This window comes from Chrysemys picta, chromosome 14, assembly GCF_011386835.1.
Source record: "Chrysemys picta bellii isolate R12L10 chromosome 14, ASM1138683v2, whole genome shotgun sequence".
NCBI lineage: Eukaryota > Metazoa > Chordata > Testudines > Emydidae > Chrysemys > Chrysemys picta.
The window spans coordinates 521,882-535,394 of record NC_088804.1 but is presented as its reverse complement, the minus strand read 5'-3'; the positions used below and the strand labels follow the sequence as shown (position 1 = coordinate 535,394).

General features: G+C 48.8%; 1 protein-coding gene across 3 annotated transcripts in view; it reads right to left on the bottom strand.

Annotated features, from left to right (window-relative positions):
* The window catches only part of CFDP1 (craniofacial development protein 1), a 125,530-nt gene that overhangs the window by 20,733 nt on the left and 91,284 nt on the right, over positions 1-13,513 (bottom strand). Inside the window, exon 6 of one of the 3 annotated variants that reach the window (XR_010592638.1) lies at positions 243-292. The exons of the other annotated variants lie outside the window; for them this stretch is intronic. The gene's annotated coding sequence lies outside the window, so the exon portion shown is untranslated. The remainder of the gene's footprint in view (positions 1-242; positions 293-13,513) is intronic. 3 annotated transcript variants of the gene reach the window in all.

Here is a 13,513-nt window from a genome sequence, read left to right as displayed (position 1 = left end):
GGAGCCACAATGGTTTTGTTAAAATCCCATTATAATTATAGACCTGTTGTCCATGTGTTTTTCACCAGCTTCCTCCCAGCACAAGACCTGTCCAGCCCCACACCAAGTGTTTTGGGAGCTATCCCTTCTCCATCCCACGTGCAGAGGGAGCACAAGATAAAACAAAGGATTTGGGAAGCAGCACAGGTGTGTACATATTCACCCTAGACCAATGCAGCTCTAGCCTATGGCCTCCTTCATACCTCTGACAGTCGCTCCACCATGGGTCCTCTTCCAGCTCACCAGGACTTTCCTATAAGCACATAATGGAGCACATCAGCATGGGATGCTGTTGAGCTACATTCAGCTCAGGCCCTAGGGTGGCACTTTGATACCAAGGTGATGGGCACCTTCCATCCCCACAAAGCACTCCCAGGCTCCTCTCCACCTCCTGCAGCAGAAAGAACACTGCATCCCTCCCTAGCACCTTCAATCGAAGATGTCCAGGCGTGGCTAGACTGACGGTTGCGGTGTCCATCTCCCAGCTCCACTGTGATGGAGGGTTTTCTCCCCTTTTCACACAGGGCAGAACTGCCCAGAGAGATTCAGTGATGTTCCCAAGGTCACCAAGGGAACCTGTGCCAGAGCCAGGCACAGAACCTCCCCCTGGCCCTGTGCCATTCTGTACCCACAAGAGCCCCCGGAAGTGAGTTTACCTGGAGATTTACCACTAAAAATGCTGGTTTGTAACTGCGCTCTAAACTTGGCTTTCAGGGGAAGATGAGGGCCAAGTTCCCATTTTTTAAGAAAACATTTCAATCAAGTAATTCTGGGGGTCAGTTTTGTAACAGTCTAAGCAGTGAGAGAGCTGTAACAGGCAGGAGCGTGGCACTACCCAGGTACAAGAGAGGGCATCCCACCCTCAGTTCCCCGTTTGCTGCGGACGGCAGGCTGCACAATTCAAGCCCTCCCAGAAGACCTGTTAACTTGCTGTTGCATGGGATGGTAGGCACATGACTCTTGGGGAAATGCAAGGGGACTGCACAGCTCAAGGCTTTGCAGAGTCCCAACCATGAGAAACCTGACCCCAAACTGCCAGATTAACCCCTTTCCTGCTGGCTGCTTGTGGAGCAGAGGAAGGCTTTGAAGGCATCCCATATTGATGGTCTATACAGGGACATTATCAATCAAAAGTGAAGGGGAGCAACGGGATGGCACTTTGCGCCACATCACAGCTACGTCAGGCGGCTCCGCAGAGGCTATGTGTATTATCAGACCTTAGACCCGCTGCTACGCTCCTCACTAGCCCTCCGCCGAACTAGTGTCTGCAATGTTATTCCCATGCAGTGCAGCCGAGGAAGCTGTGTGCCTGGTCTCCACACACTGAGGTACTTGCCAATGGCACAGACCAGTTTAATGAAGTGCAATCACTTGCCTTTTCTCCCCCTTAGCTTTGACAGAGCAGGCTTGTCCCAGTACTTGCTACAGAGCACCTCTGCGGGAGCAGTGGCGGAGAGAGGCTCTGTTCCCTGGCTCTCTCACAGATGCAGGTACGCCAGGCGATGGCAGGCCGTCTGTGATCAGCGGAACAAGCAGGCAATCCCTAAATGTGGGGGGAAAGGTGGGCGAGGCGAGGAACGACTTCATTTTGCAAGGAGAAGGGCGCCGAGGGGTTAATAAATAGAAATATTTGTGCCTAGCAGGGGCTGCTGTGAAGCTGAATAGTTTCCTTAACTGCAGGAAATGGTTCTCATTAGACACTAACCACAGCTGGGCAAGCTATGCAGCCAATAAATACTTTCTCTGTCCTAAATAGAAGATTCTTACCCAATGCATCACAGACCACCAAGCCCACCCCCTCCTGTCCCAGGACAATGCGCCTGCGTGTGAGAGGCAGTCTCAGCAACACCACAAAGAGAGAAGTTGTGTAGAAATCCTCAGTTCTGGCTCACAGCCTAGACACCAGCGCCGGTTCTTGGTTGGCGATGTCTCTGAATCCGCCTCTTTCAAATGGAGCACTGGGGCCTTGGTCACCGTGGGGACAGAGCACGAGTGGGGCATTACTCACCACAGGGCAGCCGCTCCCCGCCCAGGGATGTGGGACGGCTGGGTTACCCTCTCAGAGAAAAGCCCTGTTTTCCCAGTCCTGGGCTAGGAACTTGTGCAAATGAACCAGGCTTGGGTTGCTCCAGCTTGGACAGTGACTATCTCAAAGGTAATGGCAGGCTGAGCTCAGCTGGATGCAAGGGGCTCTGTGACTCATTCACAGTGCAGGCTACGAGTAACAATGCCACTCACGATGCAACATCCCAGTGCTACCCGTAGCGATGGCTGACACGGATCAGTGGGGGACACATTGATTGCTGATTGGGTTTAATACAATAAACTCCCCATTTCGTCTCCCCCACCCCCTGACTTCCCCGCCCAGACTCACCTACCACCTGGTCCCATCCTCTCCTGGAGATTCTTGCCTGATGGTGGGTCCAGTGCTATAGCTATCAGCAGCTCCAGGCTCCTCTTTCACGGCCACTCCTGCTGGTGGCTGGCCATTCTACTCCCACAGGTGGCTCAAGGTGCCAATATCTGAGAGCAGCTTCCATAGCCTTTTCTCCTCGTCTATGTGGCAGAGGATCCTTGTGGGGAGAGGGCCTGGATTTTGGTGGGTGGGCATCTCAGTGGGCTCCGATATGAGGCGGTTGATTCTACTGAGGACTGGCTCTTTGCTTGGGGAAGGGGTGAAGGAGAAGGATGGGGAGGCGGTCAGCCAGTATTTGCATTGATTGTAGTTTTAATTCTCTTCCCAGGCACCGACAGCCTTAGTTTAGGTGGATTTTTGAGACTAATTAAATAAATTTTCTAGCTCAGATTAGCAGTGACCCAGCCTCACCATCTGGGGGCTGAGCAGTGGCCTGTATGAAAGAGCAAAGTCTCCATCCAGTTCTAGCTTTGCTAAATTCACCTCGAGTAGAGGGCAGGACGGAAGGGCCACATGAGGGATCTTTCCTCTTGCCTAGAGCAGTGGCCCTGGGAGCCCCTGGGTGGCATAGTGCGGAGCTGTGTGCACTGCCACTGCCCAGCCTGTGCCCATGGGTGGGCAGACAGAGCTACTTGGTCTTCAGAGCTGCCACCCAGCACCTTTGCCCAGTCCTAAATTCCCCCCGAGAGCTGCAGCCAGTGAAATGGATTGTTTGACCATATGCTTGGGGAGCGGTGGGGATGGGACAGTTTTAACAGGTCACATTCCTTTCTGGAAAGGACCAGCTCTAGAGTCCCATTCGCGCTGCTGGGAGGATTGGAACGGCAGGGCAGTGGCTCCAGGCCAACGTTCAAGAGTTTCCCTTAATATTTATTAAATGTCTAAGTCCCATCACCAAGAGTTGGCAATTGCTTCCTACGCTCCACTGGGCTGCTCCCCTGCCCGACTCACACTAATGTACCAGCTTCGTCTGTAGCACCCTCTGTGGGCTTTCCCTAGAGAAGGTGAGAGACATGTTATTACAACAGACCTGGGGGCTCTCCTGCAGCTCAGCTAGGACCGGCCTGTGTTTTTCGAGCTGAAGCCTATCTTCCAGTGGGAGTTTGGGATTTATACAGCGAGTGTGTCCATTTCTGGCAGTTCGGGGATTTGGTTACACCATCAGACTTCAAGAGGAAATGTGTGCTCAACATCAGATGATGGGGATAGACACAAATGGCCCCTACCGAGCAGGTCAGTGAATTCAGAAACTCTCGGGAAAGCAGGACAGGGATTTTGAGGCCCCGAAACACGAGTCACATGCTTTCTAAAAACAACCTAGAGCGAGAGTTAGGAGTGTCTCTATGCTCCCTGGAAGCTGAAAGAAAGGGAGTATGAATGGACATACTCGTTGTCCTTGGTGTAAGCACACAGGACGCTGGGAGTCTTGTGACAGCTTGTCAGAGCATCACCTGCCACAGCAATTTCTTCAGGTGTGCAGAGCACAGCCCCAGTGCACACTGCAGTGGGGAGGCGGCAGCAGTTACTTCCAGCCTGGGAGGGTAAATCACACTTCGTACAGTCGCTATATTTCTTCAGTCAAGAGGCAGCCAGACATCTCTGCAGGGGAGGCAGAAGAAGCACTGGAAAGGGAGCTGTCAGCTTTACAGGGAAAACCAAGTTGCCTTGGATTTGCTACTCCCCCATGCCTCCAGGACAGTGGGCCAAGTCTGTCTGCTCTCACAGCACCAAGTCACCATCCTCAGAGCGTCAATTAGGCTTTCCGATAAGCAGCACAGGTGCAAGCGAACGGTTATCCAGCAGCCTGGTCCTCACCTCCTCTGCCTGCATGGTTCTCCACAGAAACCCCTCCAGATTCACCACTCCACATACGAAGCAAAAAATCTACGTACCCTGGAGACCCACCTCTCCTGCCTCCCAGAGCCACACTGCCACCTCCCCCCCCAATGCCTCCCACTAGAACCAGCCACTTTCCTTTCCTCTCACCTGATTAAAGCCCTCCCAGGGCCAATCACTTTGGCACCCACTAGAGCACCCCCTACAGCCAGCCACTGCAACACCTGCCACCCCCCCCCCCACCCAATAAGTGCCTCTAGGAGCTCCGTGCACCTTCCCTGTGCCAGGTGCCTCCCCTTGGCAGTGCACAGGGCACGCTTCGGCGCAGCTCTCCTGCTGGTACAGACAGATGTAGCTCCATTAAAGCCAATGGGTGGCAATGGAGATAGGCTGATTTTCACCAGCTGAGGATCTGGCCTCTCACATTCTGCACTTAGGACGGAAGAAGACCCATGCACTGCTCTACGGTGGGGACCGACTGGCTAAGCAACAGTTCTGCAGAAAAGGACCTGGGGATTACAGTGGACTAGAAGCTGGATATGAGTCAGCAGTGTACCCTCATTGCCAAGAAGGCTAACGGCATATTGGGCTGCATTAGTAGGAGCATTGCCAGCAGATTGAGGGAAGTGATTATTCCCCTCTATTTGGCACTGGTGAGGCCACGTCTGGAGTATTGTGTCCAGTTTTGGGCCCCCCACTGGAAAGGATGTGGGCAAATTGGAGAGAGTCCAGCAGAGGGCAACGAAAATGATCAGGGGGCTGAGGCACATGACTTACAAGGAGAGGCTGAGGGAACTGGGCTTGTTTAGTCTGCAGAAGGGAAGAGTGAGGGGGGATTTGATAGCAGCCTTCAACTACCTGAAGGAGGGTTCCAAAGAGGTTCAATCTAGACTGTTCTCAATGGTGGCAGATGACAGAACAAGGAGTAATGGTCTCAAGTTACAGTGGGGGAGGTTTAGGTTGGATATTAGGAAACACTATTTCATTAGGAGGGTGGTGAAGCACTGGAATGGGTTACCTAGGGAAGTGGTGGAATCTCCATCCTTAGAGGTTTTTAAGGCCCAGCTTGACAAAGCCCTGGCTGGGATGATGTAGTTGGTGTTGGTCCTGCCTTGAACAGAGAGTTGGACTAGATGACCTCCTGAGGTCTCTTCCAACCCTAATCTTCTATGATTCTATTCAAACCCCGCCCCGCACAAGGCTGGCACAAGTGACAGCAAATGCTCCTTTGTTCTGCCCACACCAGTTCAAGTTCTGATGCGCCCCATAGCAGCGAGGGATGCAGCAGAAAGGTGCCAGGCCAGTGTGGCAAAGTGCAGGCTTCTACTGCTCTGCGAGCTGCCTTGCAGCAGTCTCCCCCACCAACAGGTGCAAAGAGTACTTCTCTGCCAGAATGGCAAATCCCCACGTACTGCCCTGGTGATGGATCGAGCCCGTCAAGTGCAGCTTAGGACTGCGTTCCCAGGCCGAAGTGATAAGCACATTGTACGTGCGCCAACCCAGAGACTCATAGAGACAGACAAAACTGGCTGGCATTTCTTTTCCCTGCTTGGCACTGTTTCCCAAACTGGCACTGGATGGGGGCGGGAGGAGGGGTTAGCGTGTTCTCCGACCAGCAGGTGTTTAAAAAGCCCCAAACCCAACCAACGTGCCCTTAAGTGGTGGGTGGAGATGGAATACTTCAGAGGAAAATTGAGATAAAAGAGAGAGGGTGGATGCAGTTACATAGTTGGCACCAGGCTCCATTTGGAACGCAGACTGCAGGATAACAGAGATGCAGGCCAAGCCTGGCAGCAAGAAAAGGGTTGGTCAGGGCAGTGTAGTGACAGGAAAACCCTGACAAGTCCGATATCTGTGCCTTTCCACACACTACTTGCCCAGGCAGGAGCAGGTGTCGAGTGTTTATATCCTGACAGCGCCGACAGATCAAGCCAAGGAACATGCTCAGAACCCAGTGGGTGCAATTCTGTGCCTGTAATCTTGCCAACGGAGTAACTTTACTTTTACTGACAGTCCACTGGGGTCTCTGGCAACTGATGTGGTTAGCATTTCCCATTGACAAGCCTGCATTGCCACTGGGACAGTGCCCTCCAAAGCAGCATGGTGGAGCACTGGCTCGAGAGGGAAGATTGCCACCTAGTGATGCATCAGCTCCTCCTGCAGTCCCAGTGCACTCCTCGGAAGTCTTTCACGCAAGAGCTGACCTGACCTGCTTAGCTTAGGGGATAATCTGGGATCACAGCACAAGGCAGGATAGCTGCAGGACAAAATGAACGTTTAAGTCAGACAGCTATTGGGGCAAGAGAGGCCATAACCTCCGCAAAGCGTGGGGAAGTCCCCTGCACCAATTAAGGAGAAGGGGAGACATCTGCTTTGCCTTGTGGCCCAGATGTGTCGTGTCTGCACGCCCACATATTTGCATTCAGCTCCATTACTTTAATAGCCCCCCCGTCTACTCATGCTAAAAGATCAAAACAAAAAATTAGCAGCCTTTTATGGCATTAGCCATGAAGGGCTCATCTGACCCCCCCGTACCCCTGCTGGGAAAGCCAATCACAGACGGCACCTTTTGATCCCACCGAAAAGCGCTTCGGGTGATGGACAATCACCTGAACAATTCAACAGCAGTGGCAAAGACCCGAGTACCACTTGAAAAACAGTCACGTACTTGGGGGCAGGTTTTTTAGAAACACCTGTAACACAATTTGTTTGCCTGATTACTGAGATGCCAGGCAGAAAGTCGACTGGTCATTTGAGCGTGTCGTTATCTCAAGGGTGGGCATGCCTCTAAACACCTGGGCTCAGAGCCTCAGTTGACTTCAGAGGATCAACACTGACTTACTGAAGATCTGGACTTTGCACACTAAGAATTCAAGAGAAAAAGGAATTTACATTGCTTCTGTCACAGTTCAGGGCAACTGCACCTCTATTGCTCCTCTCATGGTCCAGCATGGTCCCGGCTCCTTAACTGTCACCTCTCTAGGGCAGAGACCCGCGTCTCTCTCCCTCCCGAATGGGGTTTTTCCAGGCTGCACAGTTCCCTGTCCACACTGTGACCTCCGCAGCAAGCTAGACGACCTTTGCTTTCTCCTCAGAGGCTACAAACAGCACAATTGCCTGGAGCTACAAGTTATCACACAGCTCTTTCTAAAGCAAGCACATTTATTTGTCAGCACTGCAGAGAAAAGACATTAAAAACAATAAAAGAACCTACACACATGCTAATAAGCTCACTAGATATCATCCCAACTCCAACAAAGGCAGGTGAACAGTCCTTCCAACCCCACCATGGGGTTTTTCTGTGGTTACAAGTTTGTAACAGCTGCTAGAACAAACACAGCCATTCATAGATTAGCCTTTCCTTCATACAGTGGGGGTAATCAGTGAGACAATGTTTCTCTCCTCAGGACGTAGCTTCAAAAGTTTGGGTCCAGGTGAGAATTTGCATTTGCCTCCCCCCAGGTATTTCCTAGGAAACCCACTTACCGTGGTTTGTCCCAAAAGTTCCTTCTTATCTGGCACATTGTTTAAAAGCAAGCTTTGAAGCTCACAGTACATGCAAGGTTTCCAGTGGCCACATCTCTTCCTTAGAGGAGTTACACACAATCCCACAATAACACATGCACTTTGCATTTGGAATACAATGGACTCCAAAGCTATTTAAACTCAATTCACTCTCATCTCCCAAAGATACTGCAGGAAATTGCCGTATGTGTCATAGCTGCTATAAAGAGACACTTAATTCTCACTACTGCAACCACAGCCATGCTACTCCCCATGCAAGTCCTGGCTCCATCGAAGTCAGTAGCAAACCTCCCACTGAATTTAACCCAAGGGGAGCCTTGCTATTTACTTCAACAGGAAAAGAAATTGTCTCCTTTCCCCCGGTCTGCTAATGACACCAGCCTCGGTGAGTTCTGTGCAAGACATTGGAGCCTATCTCCACGCTGCCCCCCACACATGCTCGCCCCATCAGAATCACTTGCCACTACCACGACACACTCAGGATGGGAACTGGCAAAGACAACTTCCTCGTAGGTCATTTATTTGATAGGTCTGTGTGGTTTGTTTTTAAGGGGGAGATATTGAAAAGTACAGGGCAGTTCCGACTTTTGATGGGACTTGGGCACTGAACTGCCCTGTGCTCTTGAAAACGTCCTCTTACATCCACTGTGCTATGCACACACTGATAATTAACTGTACAGTCTTGTTACTGTCCTCTCTTCCTCCCCACCCGATTCCTATCCCCGGTTTTCTCTCTCTTCCATCATGTAATTTACTAGACTGAAAACTCGTTGAGCCAGGGACTTATTTTAAGCATCTGCATGCTGCCAGGCTCCCTTTTCAGCACTCAATGAATAAAAAAGGTTACATTTAATTTTTTTTAAGACTATAATAGGCAACATGTGCTAGGTACTGTGCAGACATATAGGAAAACACGGCTGCTGTGCTCTAAGCGGTTGCAATTGAAAAAGACAAAAAGGAGCAGGACATGGATGCAGTGTCCAAGCCTAACGATCGGAGCAAGGTGGATAAAAATTGAAGATTTTTTTAAAGTATTTTTTTTAATTTGAATCGGATTTTTTTATTTTATTTCAATTAGAATCAGTTTTTCTTTTTTAAAATAAACCTGTTTAAAATGAAATCTGAATTTAATAGAAAAATGTTAAGACCTAAACTTATAATTCGGTTGTATATCTGAAACATGTTTTGATCAGAGATGTTTATGTATTCAAAACACTTAAGGTCATTATATTTAATAAAAACAAATTGTATATGCTGTTTTGTGTGTTTGTTTCAATTCCAGTTACCATCCTAATGCAGCTTAACACAAATCATATGCAAAAAGTTATCTAGTAAATAAGCAATATCTCATTCACCATTTTCTAACGTGCTAAAAATGCACAATTAATAAGAATCTGAAAATATTAAATTATATCATTACCTAAATAAGGCTACATAGTTATAGTGAACCCTCCCAGGAAGCAAACAGATGTACCAAATATAGCATAAAAGCTCTACTTACTTGTAAATCAACATGTTTTAATGATTATATCAATCAATGAGAGTGCACACCTTTCTTTAGAAAAAAACTGAAGTACAAATGGAAAAGTTGATTAAAAAAATTGATGATTTAAATTGCCTTGGTTTAAAGCAATCCACCCTGGCTTGGGGACTGAATGGTACATACCATGGAAATCCCAGGAGGGATTCTGGGTATGAGATATGTACAATTTTATTTTATACATGTATGTGTTTGTATAGAGCTTTGCATAGTGGGGTCCAACCTGGTTGAGGCTACTAGGGGCTACTGCAATATATTAAACAGCGGTGATAGCCTGTGCAGGCATACACACCCATCTCCCTAGACCAGGGATCTCAAACACACGGCCATAGGCCCCGAGCGTGCCGCATCTCCGCTCCTCTGCCTACTTCCCAGCACTTCCTGCTGCTAAACAGCTGTTTGGCGGCGCTTAGGCCTTTCCAGAAGGGAGAGGGAGGAGCAGGGACGTAGCGCACTCAGAGGAGGAGGCGGAGAAGAGGTGGGGCTGAGGCGGGGATTTGGGGAAGGGGCTGGATTAGGGGCAGAGAGGGGGTGGAGTTGGGGTGGTGACTTTGGGGAAGGGGTTGGAATGGGGACGGGGAAGGGGCGGGAAGATGTGGGGCGGGGGGGCCTCATGGACTAGATGAGCAGTCTGAGGTATGAAGTTTAGTATGTGAGCTCTGGTCAAGTGAAAAAATTCTTTGCTGTGAGTAGTCTAGAAGATTGTTTGAAGTGGCAACTTATTTTGTATGAATAGTTACTTTAAAAAGTTCCTACCATTACAGCTATGTTGATAGACTGTTAGTGTAGATCATCATCAGTGTTACTGACCACATAAGGAATAGTTACAGGTGTTTATATTTTATTAAAACCCCTCTTCGCATTTCAGTTTTAAAAAAGTTAATACATTGACTTTTAATAGCATACTATAGTACTCTTCATTTTTTTCATTTTAGACTATACTTTTGTATCATTGTATGAAAAGGTTTCAATGATGTGGCCCTCGGGCCAATGTACTAGTCCTCATGTGGCCCTCGTGGTGATTTGAGTTTGAGATCCCTGCCCTAGACGGTGTCAGTTATCGAATGAATGCTCCTCTCCAAATGAATAATGATAGTAACAAAAATGAATGTGCAATACTGAAAACCCTAGTGGATTACCAGTCTCAGAGAAAGGAATGTTTGTATAACCATCAAAACCACACAGACTTCTTTCCCTTGGGTTAAACCTCACCAGGGCTCCTAAAAGAAGTACAAAAGTAGCAGTCTAACTAGTGATTAGTATAGAGAACTGGGAATCAATATCTCCCTACCCTCCTTCCCACAGCCTGGAACCTGTCACCTCTGCGAGGAAGAGAATTTAGTTCTTTCACCATCATTACAATAATAAAGGGGCTGCCAGAAGGTGGCTGTGACAGGTGGACTGCTACACCTGGAGACCCCAGTGGCCAGGCTCCTGACAAAATGACATGTGGGCTCCATCAGCACAGAGACCTAAGGAAGGACGTGACAGGCCAAGCGCAGGGCTGTCATCGACATGGTGAGGACTGCTCGAGGCAGTGGGAGAGCTTGCTAATGGCACAGTCAGAGCTGGATGTATTTTTGTCTAAGTCAAGTCAGCGGGGAATAAAGATTTGCTACAGGAAGACAAAATGTCATTCCAACTTCCTGGTGGTAGCGATTGACAGAAGGTCAAACTCTGCCACGCTAAGATTCGGACTTGTATTTTATTGCTATATTTATATATTAATCCAGTGCATGGGATTTACATGGTACTTTTCAAGATATACAATGCACCCTAGCTATTCTATATTCTATTTTCTTCTGTGATCTCAAACCATTTCACAAAGGGGATAAACAGCATGATCCCCATTGACATGATGGGGAAACTGAGGCAGAGAGGGGTGAACTACCTAGCTCTTATACAGTGTTTTTCATCAGTAGATCTCAAAGCGCTTTAAAAAGGTCAGCATCAGCACCCTCAATTTACAGATGGGGAAACTGAGGCAGAGAGCAGCAACATGACTTGTCAAAGGTCACATAGAAAGCAAATGGCAGAGATCCCCGGTCTCAACTCCCAGTCCTGTGATCCCTATGAGCGCAGACGACTGTTCAAACTTTATAAACGCTTTACAAAAGTCCCCCTCCATCTTTGATTTGCCTTTCAGAAGCATGGTTCTGGAAAGCTATGGGGGAAACACATTGCTCAAACTACAGCCATAGTTGGGGGTGGGAAGGCATTCCCCCCAGATCAGATTGGCAGAGACCCGTTTTTTTTTTTGCCTTCCTCTGCAGTGTGGGACATGGATCACTTGCTGGCTTGAACAACAGTAAATGATGGATTCTCTGCAACTAGAAGCCTTTGAATCATGATCTGAAGACTTCAGCAACTCAGCCAGAGGTTAGGGGCCTATTACAGGAGTGGGTGGGTGAGGTTCTGTGGCCTGCGATGTGCAGGTCAGACTAGATGATCATGATGGTCCCTTCTGACCTTAAAGTTTGTGAGTCTCTGACCCGCAAGTTTCCTTTCTCAGCAGGAAAACCTCATCACGGAATGGACGGGAGTTTCCTGCCCAGCTCAGAATGTTTTGGGAAGAGAGTGCTGCCATGGAGAGCGCACTTCCTGCCAGCGGGATGAAGGAAAATATTTCCCTGGAGCCTTTTAAAGATAGTTGCTAAGGGCTTGTCTATACAGTCAAAGTGCCCCAGCACAGTTAAATCCTTGTGTGGACGCAGCTAGAGTGGCAAGAAGGTGTTCCCAGCGGTGTAGGGGAATAAGTTATCCTGGTAGCAGGCCCCTTTATACCAGTATAACTGCATCCACACTAGGGGCATCATACTGGCATAATTATATTGGTGCAAAATCACCCCGCCTTTAGGCCTTGTCTACACTGCCACTTTACAGCACTGAAACTTTCTTGCTCAGGGGTGTGACAAAACACCCCCCTGAGCGATGCAAGTTTCAGTGCTGTAAAGTGGCAGTGTAGACAGTGCACCAGCACTGGGAGTGCAGCCGGTAGCTACTCCCCTTGTGGGGGTGTTTTTTTTTACAGCGCTGGGAGAGCTGCTGTGACTACACAGCCACATTAAAGTTGTTGCCACGGCAGCACTTTAAAGTTGGTAGTGAAGACATAGCCGCAGTTACACCAGTACAAAAACAGCACATAGGCCAGGCCCAACTCTGGCTCCTTTACAGGATAATGTGTGAGGCTGTTATAGCCTGCGTTCTCACTGCAAAGTAGGCAGGTGGCCATCTGAGCCGAAGAGAAACCCAGCTCAAGCCTGGGATAGAGATTTTCCTGTGTGGATGAAAGAGGGGATAAGGGGCAACACCTAGCAAACAAATTCACAGAGCAGCCCAGCTTCATATGCTGCTAAGAACGATGGAATACCCCAACAGTCATCAATCCCAGCCCACGAGCTAGTCCAGAGACGCTGTGGGTGTGGTTATATGGATCTGGCCCAGGTAGGGCTTTGCAGTGGGGACACCCCACCCGGGCTAGGCTAGCCCAGGCTAACACTACAGTGAAGACATACTCTGATTGGCAGAGATTTCTAAAGCAGTCACAATAGGCAAGCTAATTACGTTATACCAAGTGTGCATGGACCACAATGGGGGTTTAAGTGAAACAGCCCCGGCTTTTGATACTGTGAGGACAGAATGATTCCAACCCACTAGTAACCACCTATTCCTCAAAAGCAACAGAGGGTCCTGTGGCACCTTTGAGACTAACAGAAGTACTGGGAGCATAAGCTTTCGTGGGTAAGAACCTCACTTCTTCAGATGCAAGAAGTGAGGTTCTTACCCACGAAAGCTTATGCTCCCAGTACTTCTGTTAGTCTCAAAGGTGCCACAGGACCTTCTGTTGCTTTTTACAGATTCAGACTAACACGGCTACCCCTCTGATACTTGACACCTATTCCTCCTCTCACACCTGACCACGGGTTCTAGGGTCTGCCCTGTACACACCGCTGCGCCCCTTTAACTAAATCAGTGAAACATCACACCTTGCATCAATGCAACTTCTGAGTGGAGACCAGCCACTTTAAATAAAAGGGAAATAAATAATCCTCTGATTTATTATGTTATATGCAAAGATGGGGTGAGGTTGAACATTGGTGTACCCACAACCTTTATATTTTTATGACGTATTTAAAACATTTATAAAAATAAACTGT